Source organism: Vidua macroura, chromosome 6 (genome assembly GCF_024509145.1).
Source record: "Vidua macroura isolate BioBank_ID:100142 chromosome 6, ASM2450914v1, whole genome shotgun sequence".
Classification (NCBI taxonomy): Eukaryota; Metazoa; Chordata; class Aves; order Passeriformes; family Viduidae; genus Vidua; species Vidua macroura.
The window spans coordinates 54,537,630-54,548,626 of NC_071576.1; the positions used below are offsets into that span (position 1 = coordinate 54,537,630).

The 10,997-nt window shown below is 44.8% G+C and overlaps 1 long non-coding RNA gene across 1 annotated transcript; it reads left to right on the top strand.

The window, feature by feature from the left end:
• The first annotated feature begins 6,199 nt into the window (after nucleotides 1–6,199).
• LOC128808900 (uncharacterized) lies at nucleotides 6,200–10,693 on the top strand. Its single transcript, XR_008437565.1, has 3 exons — nucleotides 6,200–6,281; nucleotides 8,553–8,638; nucleotides 9,867–10,693. It is a non-coding gene; the product is annotated as an uncharacterized LOC128808900 (long non-coding RNA).
• The last annotated feature ends 304 nt before the right edge of the window (nucleotides 10,694–10,997 follow it).

Sequence of the window (10,997 nt, forward strand, 5' to 3'; positions counted from 1 at the left end):
TGACTTGAGGTTGTCCTCACTAATTTTAGATGCTGATCTTGGTAAGAAAAATTCTTGAGACTTGAGGGGCTGATATTTCTGTTCTGGATGTTGAGCTGCATCCACAGTAACAGCAATGGTTCAATATTCCCATTTATTCTGCCTAATTAGAATGTGATCTGTAGTTGTCCCCAGAAATCCATAATTATTCTGCTTATTTAGGTCTAATGTAATATTAATAACTCTTCCAGAGAGTATCCTGCAGTGTTGCAAATATATTTAGTCTGTGTTGATCAGAAGTGAAAGTATTTCATTCCATGAAGAAATTAGGAGCTCTACTGCTGTCAAATTCAGCAGTTAAATGAAGCAGAAACTTAGTTCAAAGGCCAACCCCTGGAAGCATTTTCCTTTGCAACATTTCAAGAAGCAATCCCCTTTTGGGATTGTCCGGGAGAACATGCCTATAAACTAAATGCCATGCCTTCTTAACAATGACAAATATTTCATGTCTAGGAAAAAATCTGAAGTGTGTGAATTCAGCAACACAAAGGCTGAAATTTTATTCAAAGGATTTTTTTGCTGCACTGTCTGTCCTCGGGGGAGGGCTCGGACATGAGGAGTCCTAATCTCTCCTGTAAGTGATGAATTTGTGATTTCACATGATGAAATGAGGGATTCTCCTGTTCTCTCCCTGAGGCCAGTTATGTCAGTCCTATGAACTCCTGGATACATAAAAAAAATCAGATTTGGAGGAAGAGGATCAGGTTTCCCAGAGAAGCTGTGGCTGCCCCATCCCTAGAAGTGTTCAAGGCCAGCTTGGATGGGGCTCTGAGCAACCTGGGACAGTGGAAGGGGTTGGAACTAGATTATCTTTAAGGTCATAAATTGCTCGATGATTCTCTGAGAGCAGCTCTCAGAGGCCTCAGGTCTCTGCCCATTCCTGCTGTGGGACACAATCCATTCCCGCAAGCAGCAAAACATCCCCCAAACCGCTGCCTGCTTTTCCTTTTCCCTCCCAGCTTCATCCTTCTCTGGCGCAGGTGTGGAGCACAACACCTGCGAGGACCCAGGCACTGCGGGAATTGTGAATAACAATCACAGAGAAAGGGAGAAGAGGAGAGGGAAGGAAGGAGGAGAGAAGGAAGAGGAGAGGGAAGGAAGGAGGAGAGAGGGAAGAGGAGAGGGATTTCTGGCTCCTGCCTCCCCGGTATCTTGGGTGTTCTCCCAGCCTCCTTCAGATGTGCTAATAAGCAGCAAGATGCTGAACTCGGAGCAGCCGGATTTAAATATTTTGACCCACGAGCGCAGATGCAGCAGATAGTGGGAGGGATTTATCTTTTCTCAGGTGCTCTGCCCACGGCTGCTTTCACATCCCGGCGCTTTTCCTGTCTGCAAGGGAGCTGCGCCTTATCGGCAGCATCTGAAACGTCCCTAGGATCTACCGGCATCTCTTCGCCAGTCGGGAGGGTGTTTTTAATCACTCTGAACAGGAAATAGCATGCTGCATTTAAATACTGTATATAATTATCATGGGAAATATAATTAGGAAGCGTAATTAAATGGGCTTGACTGCATATCAGGCTGTTTCTTGATTTTTCACTCAATCCAGCTGTTTCTCACAGGCTCTTTACTTTGAGTACTGGTGGTCTGTGACAGAACCTCTGCACAGAATGGAGGAAGAATTACTTCTTTAAAGGCTGTTCATTTAATCTAACTAGACCAATTTATTTAAATGCAATAATGACATTTTCCAACACAGCCTCCTTTACTTATTACTTTAGATACTTCATTTTGGAATGTCTAGATTCATCCAAAATATTCCAATTTGAAGGTTTTATAAAACCTCAAGCATACAAAGTCACTAGTGGCATGGGCTGGCTGTTTACTATGTGTTTGTTTAATGTGTTGCACAATGTGGGCCTGATTCTTGACTGGATTTTCTTAAGCACTACCAGTATATACAAAAAAAAAAAGGGTGATAAAACAAGTGTGGTTCATTACTCAGTACAATGCTAATTTATGATGATTCCTTTTCTTCCTGCTCAGAAAGGAAGAATTCTGAATTACTGGAGAAAATATTTTGTCTTCCCTCCAATAAAACCGTAATACTGCAAGAGTGGGAAATGTTGGCAAGGATATGTTGAGAAAATGAGTGTAATTACACTAAAAAATGGCCTGTTTTTTGTCCCAGTAGACAAAAATCTTTGGATTGAGTCATGTAGGTGGCTGAAGAACAGTGTGCTGCCAGTGAAAGAGGCAAATCCATGCTCTCCCCTTCCTAAGCAGGACACAGCACTCAGGCTGGGGCTGGTGCTCTGTAGCAAGCTGATTCTGCTCCCTGTGCCAGCAAATACCTAAACATCTTCTTTTAACTTTTTTTTTTCCCCCTGTGGTCCCTGAGAGAGCTGAATTAGCTCCCAGAGGGATCAGGTGAGCACTGGTGCCAGCGCCAGGGGCACACGAGTCCATCAGCGCTGGGCTGGGGGCACACCCCGCTCCCTTTCAGCAGAAGCAGGCGCCTCCGTGGGCCCAGCAGTCTCATCTGACTCTGCTTATCACTGCAGTCATGTGCTAGAGGGAAAGGCTATCTGCAGATCATGGTATGGCATCCCCACAGCCAGGAATGTTTGAGATGTTCCCATCCCACCAACGGGCTTTGTTGAGTGACACTAATTCTTAAAGCAAAAGAAAAGCCATTGCTTAGAATTTTCTGCTTTGGGACAATTTTTATTGGCAGCATCTGAAATTTTATTGGATGTGCTCACAGCCCTTTTTGGATTTCATTACATGGGCATAAGCAGCAGCAGAAAATGCATTTTAAAATTATCCAGATCTCAAAAGCCCCTGCAGGAGCCAACTGTGTCCTTTTTCCAGGGAAAGAGGGGTTAAAGCAGCAAACAGATTGCTCATGATCACTGGAGGAGCTGGGAGTCCACATTTGTAAACCATCTTCACCAAACCAACAGGCTGTGCATAATCCTCTGAGCTTTAACAAACATTAAATACTTTATGTCTTACTGAATGTAACATAGAGAAATTGAAGAATCTATGGCTGACACAGCAAAATGCCTAAACTTAATTTCCAAGGTGATAGAAAATTCGAAGTTTAATTTGTAGGCATACTGAAAGGATTTTGCTATCTTATTTCTTCGTGGCAAAAGCTACAAATGCTTTTTTATTCCAAGTGTGAAGAATTAACTTAAATAGAAGCAGTAAAATCAATACAAAGTTCCTCCTGATTCAGAGATGTCAGAGCTTTTCCAAAATGTGGCTCAAGTCAGCATTTCCTGCAGTCCAGGGAGAGAAGCTGGCTGTGCACTTTACAGATAATTAGCTGAAGAGGACACGGCTGATGCTGAGAATTGTATTCCCTTCCAACAAGAGATGCCTGGCTGACTTGAGAACCACACAGCAGCAAATGGCAGTCAAGAGAATTAAGGACCCTCTAATTTGCCTAAAATGCCAAACCCCAAATTCCACGGTTTCTTCTCTAAGCATACAGTAGAACTAGTCAAAACAGCTATAAATACATTTCCCCTGTATCTGCACATTCCATAAATAGTACAAATATAATTTTATAGGAATAACAGAGACTGGAACAGTGGGATTATCTGCTTGGATCCAGATACTTGTACAGTTTAATTTCTGTCATTAGACTTTGAACAGATTATGAGTACAAATCAATTTTTGCTTTTACAACACAGCCATGTGCAACAAGGTCCTTGTTTGTTTCATAAACAGGCAGAAAACAAAACTTCTGAAGAGCAGGGATCATCCTGCTTCCCCTGAAACCAGTGATAACGTTGTCCCTGACTTTGTGGAAAGGGTGGCAGCACCCTCTTTTATATACTTCTAAAATTACTTTCTCTCTGCTTTTTGTTGCATTTTCTTTATTTCTTGAGGAATAATTCCATAATAATTATTTTTTGTGTTTACTCCTTTGCAAGGAGTTGTACCAGGTTAGGTCTTTTCAGGTTCTGAGAAAGCAGAGAAATTAATTTTCCTTGAGATTGTGTCCCTTGAGGTTGCAGAGCGAGGAGATGCCAGAGTTGCCAGACCTTCCCGAAGGAATAGAGGGAAGACCAGCACAGCAGAGGGAACAGCAAATCTTTCATTCCCTTAGAGGGATCCTGCTAATCTCAGTGCCTTCTGAGGAGGAGTGCCAGCATATTCCAGTGACCAAAGAGAGTCAGAGCACCAGTCCAGTCATTCACTGACCCAGCTGACTCCAGGATGTTGGCTGGTGGAGGGGGAGGATGCTGGATAGATGTGGAATAGCCATACATTTTATTTTATGTTGAGTGAGGCGTGCGTAGCACTCTTGGCCAGTGTCCATCCTTCCCACTTGTTGATTTTCCTCCAAAGACATCCGTCACTTTTCTGCTCCCTTCAGTAGGAGCTGGATGGAGTTTATCCTGGCAGTTTCCAGCAACCATTTTATCTATCTTCTGTCAGCGCTTAGTTAGTGCTAGATTGGAGTTAAATAGGCAAGGACAAAATCTACCCTGTAATAGAAATTCTTGTGTTTTCAGCAGCTTCACTATTAAGATGCTGAGGCTGGGGTTGGTTTAGTGTACAAGGGCAGGGATTGAAGCCATCAATTTCTGAGCTGCTTCAAAGTTCCTTGGTGTCAGTGGCAAAGGTAATCCAAAGATGGGAAGAAATAACACTTGTGTAGAGTGTAAAAACAATACTCTTTTTTTTTTTTTTGTCCCACCTTGTTAAAAAAGGCAAAATGCAGAAAATATTTTGGGGAGTAACAAAAGTGCACCCTAATATATTTCATCAGTAATTTTTATGGCATAAAATGATATCCTGAGATACTGCCAGAGCTAAAGCAGCACAAAACTTTAAAAGACAAAGGAGTGTATTATTATTATTAATATTAGGGTTTATTAGTATTGTTATTATTAATAATATTATTAATAATAATAGATTTTAAAATGTATCTCCACTATATCAAATCACAGTAATTATTGCTTTAAATAATGGAGCTAATTTTAACTTAATCATCTGTTAAAGGGAAGTAGCAATATATATTTCTAAGAAAAAAAATATATGATACGGGAACAGGTGTTTGCCTGGAATCCCTTTAAGCAGCATTCCCTTTTTTTCATGTGTCTACCTCTTACTTCTGTTCATAAAAGTGGTCATCTTAGTGGAATGATAAAAAATCATTATGTATTCAGACATTCTTACAGTCCAAATCCTGCAGTGATGGAGCCAGTGGATTTTGGGCTTTTCCCATGCAAGAGGGTTTTTTTTTTTCCCCACTGTAGCAGTTTTTTGTCTCTGTGGTGTGTGTGGTGACACCACGCTCTCCGTGAAGGCACGACAAATCTTTCCCCGCCTGGGCAGAGCACGGGTAAGGTTTTGGCGTATTTCTCACCCAAAGGACAGGGACAAATAAACCGGCAGGGTTGGAGCCGGCGTTTCCAATGGTGTAACGTGGATGTCCCCGCGAACAGGAGGGGAGATCGGGGAACGAACGGGGGATCCCGCGGGGGCCATCCGTGCCCGTGGGGTGCATGGGACAGGGGTTATTTCCGACATCCGCGCTCCCCCCAGCAGGTGCGGCCGGGGAAAGCATCCCGAGCCCGGCGCCAGGACAGCCGGCCCCGTCCCGCATCCCAGAGCCGCGCTCGCACCGCCGGGGCCCGGCGAGCCGCCAGGGATGGGATGCAGGGAAGGACGGGCGGGACAACAACGGGACAAGGATGGGACAGCGAGCGGTGGGATGGGACACGGACAGGGAAGGGACACGGATGGGACAGCGAAGGGACGGCAGCACAATGGGACCAGGATGAGACGGGGCAGAGACGGGACAGGACGAGGATGGGACAGGGAACGGACAGGGATGAGAGAGGAGCAGGACGGGACAGGGACGGGACAGGAGCAGGACGGGACAGGGACGGGACGGGAGCAGGACGGGACAGGGACGGGCACTGGACAGGACGGGACAGGGAAGGGACGGGAACGGGACGGGAGCAGGACGGGACAGGGACGGGACGGGAGCAGGACGGGGCCGCGGCAGCGGCGGAGCGGCCCCACCCTGCAGCGCGCGGGCGCTGATTGGCCGGTGCCGCGGGCGGTGCCAATGGGGAGGCGCGGCCTCCCGGCCATTCACGAGCCGCGCTCGGGTGGGTTCGGCCCGGCTCGGCTCGGCTCGGGCCGGGCCGCTTCGCTTTGCTGTGCTCGGCTTTTCTCGGCCCGGCTCGGCTCGTCTCAGCTGAGCTCAGCCCAGTCCGGCTCGGCTCGGCTGAGCCCAGCCCAGCTCAGCGCGGCCAGAGGCTCCGAGCCGCGTGAGTCCTGCGGGGCCGCGCGTTAGTGTGGCTGGAAGCGGAGCTCTGGCCTTTCCCAGCCATGAAGTCATCCCCTGGTGCTGATTGAAATCATCTGTTTTCAGTTCTCTGACAAATTAATTGAACTTTCCTCTGACTCAGGGGCCTTCTGACTTTTGAAGCAGATTTTGTCTACATGCCGTCTCCCAGACGAACACAATTTAATTTTCTAGGCTTTAAAGGAACTTTATGTTTCCAGAAAGGCAATGAAAGAGGCATTTGTTCAGCGATAGCGCTGTGACTTCTACAAATATGGCACAAGAATAGAAGCCTATAAAATGTTGATTTTACTGCCACTGATAACCTGCTCCAAAACGTGTTAGATCCTGAGATGCACAGGCCTGATAACGCGGCAGGGCAGGAGTTGCTTTCTTTCAAGTGTATTAAAAGAATGCTCCTTAAATAACTGCGAGCCTTTGTGAGGGCAGAGCTGGGACAGCGCCGAGCCTGTGCCTGGTTGCTGTGCTGATCAAATAACTACTGATTAAGTAGTTCCAGTTCATGTGCTCCAGTTCAATTGCATTGCATTTGGCCAAGCAGGAGCTGCAAGGTTCAGCTGGAGTCCAAACCCTGAGCCCAGGTTTATGATCCAGGCTCCCCAATGGGATGAGTTGTTCCCCCACTCACTCCATCTACACTGGGGAATATTTAAAACTCGCCTTTCAAACTTAGTGAGACAAATTCTGCTTTCAGAAGTGTGCCTGAGTGCTGCTGCCTGTGATCCCCATCTGGGCATACCCAGAGTTTGCAGTGGCAGGGCAGTCGTGGCCAGGCTGTGCCAGGCTTGGGGCTGATGGAGGAGCACGGAGGGGTCAGACTCCACTGCCTTATACTCCACATTTTTCAGTTATACCTGTCGATTTTTCCTGTTATAAAAGCACCAAAACACCTAATTAACTCTGGGGGCTTCTGCTCTCATTTACCGAGGTAGATTTGAGTACATGCTCACATCCTTTGCTGAAAACAGAATGAAGAAAATCAGTTGTTTTTCTTGGCCCATCCAAGTTCATGTTTAATTTTCTCCCCCACGCCCCATCCACTCTAAAATCCAAACGATTTGTAAACAAAAATTAATTAATCTTTGAAATAATCCCGGGAAATAAGGATGTTATTTGTGCTTCTTCATAAACATAAGAAAAACAAGTGATATGGAAAGAATTTTTTGAGGCTATTGGCATTCAAATTCAAATTTTGTCCCATACTTCAGCTGTGGTGGCCAGGACCTCAACTAGCTTGAATTTACTGCAGAACTTTCCTCATGGGCTGACCCTCACACCATTTCTAGTTCTTCACCATCTAATTTGCACTTGCTACTTTGAAAAGTCATCCAGAGAGCACTAAGCTGATTGAAAAATCTGTATTCCACTGAAGTGCTAGAAAATAATTAAAATATAGATACTAAAATCATAACAATAGGTGCCTGACATTTCAGCAGAAAACTTCAGACCCAAACATTCCCAAATGCCAAAGAAATATGTGAGTGAATCCAGACTGTTTCAGGCTTTTTGAAGAATATCATGGAAAGGGAGGGTGATATTAGTCTGGACCTATTCCTATCCAATCTTTTAATTTTATGTACACTGGATGCATGTAAACCAGCTCTGTATTTTCACTTTCATTCAACTGTGGCAAATTCTAGGTAGAGGAGATTTTTTGTCTTTTGCAGTCAAATTTCCCACTGACCTTAAATTTCTCCTGGCAGACTCTTACAGTTTTACTTGACTAAGTAGGAAGCACCAAGGCCATTAATTTGAGGAGTCATTCTTATGCCCTGGGTGAAAGCTGCTCCATGGTCTTGAAGGTTGAAACAGGCATCTTTACAATGTTTTATGCCAGTACCTAGTTCTGAAGTGTGTGAAAAGACATTGAAATGTTCTCAATGATCCTGATGGGTCCCTCCCAACCCAGCACATTCTATGATTCTGAAAATTGTGTCAGTCTACAATAACCTATTAGTCCTTCATAAGATTCCATCTGCTGCTGTTTAAACTTTCAGCTAATTTCTGTTATCCCTGATTTTTCTAAGTATTATCTGTTGTGCAACTGTACAACATAAATTTATACTTTAGTGCCCCAGCTTTTAGCGCTGGAAAGGACAGGTGTGCAATAAATGTGCACACAGCCAATAGATATGACCCAAATACCACCCAACAGTGGCAACTCAGAACAGGATGTGAAAAAAAAGGGTAAAACTGTGAGGCTGCCTTCGAACCATCTTCTTCTTTGACACAGGAAATCCGTGCTGGGTGACTCCAGGGAAGCGTAACTGGGAGTAGAGCCCTCTGAAGAGTGCAGCAAAGTCCTTGATGATAGCCAAGGTATTTTACAACAATAATTACTTTGAACTGTAAACTGTGCTTTGGAATATCTGCGCAGCTGTGAGGGAGCGAGGAATGAGACAAAATTTTTGTAACTTTAAAAGAAATGGTTTTTGTCCTGCTTGCACAGGTTGTTGGTGCAGAATTTGCTCCTGTTTTATTACAAAAGCTATGGAACCAACTATTACAGGAAGTTTTTTTTTCTCCCATCAGCATATGCCTTTAGCTCTCCAAAACACCAGCAGAAAAACAGCCTCCTTGGGCCAAATCTGTCTTATTTTTATCATGATGGAATAGTCCCCCCAACTTCAGTGCAATTATTCACGAGTGAGACAAGTGTCCTAAGTCTCCTGCAAAAAAAGGAACTGAAAGTACCCATGATTATTCCTCATGACATTGGCATTTCTGCAGCAAAACTTCATTTTTCTAATCTAAACTGAGCAAAGTACTCTTAGGGTGACAGATAATTTGGGAAATGAACTCAGAGAATCTTGTTCTGGCTTTTAAATAATTTCTCATCATTATTCTCCTTTTAATTTGGTTTATTTGTAAATGGAGCTTGTTCAGGAAGGCAAAGTGTTGATTAGCAGACAAGACTTATTTAATAATGGAACAAAATTAGTTATGCAGTGAAGGAGAATTCACTGCAGGAAGAAACAGGAGTAACTTCTAAAGATTAAATCAACCAAACAGGAAATGGAATCAATCCCATGTGGTTTAGGTAGTCTGATTGCAATGCCAAGCGTGTAAATTACCAAACAGCTTTTGCTGGCCTCAGCTGCTGTTGGTTTTCCCTTCCTCCTAACTGCTCCTAGGTGTCCACCCCTGCCTGAGCCATTCCCCTCCCATCTGGATCAAGCCCCTGGGCTGCCTTCAGGGCAAACGTGGCTGAGGGAGAATTGCTAGCAGCTGCTTGCACTGCTTAGTCACCACTGCCACCAAGAACCACTGCCTGAGAGAGCTGAAAAATATTTGCAACATGTATTTACAAACAATTGCTAGACAGATTTTGTCTGCCCGTAGCATTTGTCAAACAATCTCGAGCAGGAAGTGAATACAGATAAATAGATTCTCTTTTGACCAGGGAAAGCAGATTTTATATTGTCTAATATGGCTAATCATGCTGCCCTAATATTAAGTAAAGGCAATGCAACTGAGATGTAGCAGGATGTGGCTTTTTTTTTTTTTTTTTTTCCCTTGGGCCTATTCTGATGATGGATTATGTCAGTTAAACATTTTAGGAAACAGAAGCCACTTCTCTATAGGAACTTAGCAGCAGAACTCACAGCTAAACCACAGACAGTCCGTGTTTGAATGGGTGCTGATGCCAGCCTCGGGTGAATGACTTTTAAAAGCAGCATCACGTAAATGTGTCTGAATAAAATAGGAGCAGATTGCAAGCAGTTCCTAAGACTTGAGTGAATGACCTTTCTTGCTGTTGTAATTTCCAAATTTTTGGCAGACTCTCCCCTGACCACTATATTTCATTTCCGTGCACCCCTGTACTTCCCAATTCCGGTCAGGAGCAGAAGCAGAAGTAATAAAATACCACAAGAAAAGCTATTCTTGTGATATTTCCGGTGCTACTGGATGCAGCACCAACAGGAAATCTCATGAGAAAGACTGTCCCTTCACAGTTTCCAGGCCCCACTTTGGAAACCCAAGTGACTTGGTGGGAATAAACAGCAAATAAGCATCCTCCAGCTTGGGTGATTAAAACTTCTCCCAGCATTTCTGGCCCAGTCCCTTCCACTCCAAGGTGCACAAGCCTTGTGACAGTGGTAGACACAGAGAAAACTGTGGATGGCCCATGATAGTCTGAGCCTTCCTTTCTATCCAGTTATGTGAAACAAAGGGACCTGCAGGCCTGCAGCCTTCTCTCTTCTGAAATGAGTCCTTGAGAGCTCACTGTGCCTCAGGATTGCAGCCTTGACCTTGCACGTGTCCGATGGTGATGATCTGCAGAAAGGAGGATATCCCCCTTCCACTTCAGGCTGCTCCAGGAGGATTCCCAGTCTCCCAAGAGACTAAGAAGGTAAAGAGGGAAACAAGCAGGGGGAAAAAAGGGACATTCAGGTGATTCTCCTCTTTCCTTTCCTGCTATTCCCCTCACCCCTCACTGCTTTGAGTTCTGCACACCTTACACGGGAAAAGGAAGGACCTATGCCTATTTTGGTCTAAATGTTAAATTTCAGGTGGTAATTCAAGCAGTTTGGCCACATGCTTGGAATGTTTACTACCATTTCCGAGTCCAGGAGTTGCCATCTAGTCCTCAGCCCACAGGAAGGGGACCTTTCCTTCAGTAGGGCAGCACAGGAGGCCCACGGTGGTCACAGACCTTAGGAGTTCCCTGCCATCC